Here is a 1,219-nt window from a genome sequence, read left to right on the forward strand (position 1 = left end):
GAATTTGTACTACCAGGGGAGGCAAGAAAATTCGAACCGAAGCCTTCTTATATCAACTTAGTTGAAAGGAACCAGTTCGGGGGAGCTGCAAATGAAGATGCAGCTAAGCACATGGAGACCTTTATCGATTATTCTTTGCTCCATACCCCCACCAATCAGCGTGACCCCGATCGGATAAAAGAAACTATGTTTATTTTCTCACTCCGTGATGCTACAAGGGAGTGGTATAGGGATCTAGACCGGGAAGCTCATGGGGTAACTGACTGGAATTCGCTAGCTTTAGCATTTTACAAGAAGTACTTTTCCGCCTCGAAGACTATTGCCATTAGAGCTCAGATCACGAGCTTTAAACAAGGGCCTGATGAGAACTTCCATGAAGCATGGGTCCGTTTCAAGAAGCTGGTGCGAACCATCCCGCACCATGGGTTTGAAAAATGGAGTCTTTGCAATCAGTTCTATAATGGGCTGTACGACGATCAGAGAGCTATTTTGGATCTTTGACCAATGGCCGATTTGCTGAGAACATGGGAGAGACTAAGGGGTGGAAGATCATTGATGATTTGGCCACCCATAAGGCTGAATATGGGAACTCCAGAGGCAATCAAAGAAGAGCTACTGAATCTTCTTTTGTAGCTGCACTAGAAGCTCTTACTGCGAGATTTGACAAATATGAGTTGGGAGGAGCTTCCAAAGGGGGGATGTATCAGGTGAATGCTGTGACTGACGGTCCTTTCGTCTGTAGAAGATGTGGAGGAGAGGGACATGTTTCAGATCATTGTCCCAACTCCTATGAGTCTTGTGCTGCCTTTCAACATTACAGGCAGAACAACACTTATTACGAGCCGAACATCCACCCCATTTTGAGGTGGAGTAGTCAAAATGTGCAAAATCCTACCGCTCCTCCACACCAGCAGCAGCCGTATATTCCTCCACACAAGAATCAACAAGGCTTTCAGAAGCCTCCTTCTTTCAATCCTCCTAACCAAGGTGCATCATCTTCCGGTGGGGTGAGTGAAATAGGTGAGATAAACTCTATGTTGCAATCCATTACAAAGCAGTTGCAGCTGAGTGATCAACAAAATCAACAGAAGGACGCGTCTATTAAGGCACTTGAAACTCAAGTTGCCCAACTAGCCGCAAATCAATCCTCAAGAAAGCAGGGTCATTTACCGACTCAAAATGAGAAGAATCCAAATGAGACGGTACATCTGATAGAATT

General features: G+C 45.2%; 1 non-coding gene across 1 annotated transcript; it reads right to left on the reverse strand.

Moving 5' to 3' along the window:
* Nucleotides 1–321: 321 nt before the first annotated feature.
* Nucleotides 322–428, reverse strand: LOC141635663 (small nucleolar RNA R71). Its single transcript, XR_012540333.1, has one exon. It is a non-coding gene; the product is annotated as a small nucleolar RNA R71 (small nucleolar RNA).
* Nucleotides 429–1,219: the final 791 nt, after the last annotated feature.

Source organism: Silene latifolia, chromosome Y, assembly GCF_048544455.1.
Source record: "Silene latifolia isolate original U9 population chromosome Y, ASM4854445v1, whole genome shotgun sequence".
In the NCBI taxonomy this organism is placed as follows: Eukaryota; Viridiplantae; Streptophyta; class Magnoliopsida; order Caryophyllales; family Caryophyllaceae; genus Silene; species Silene latifolia.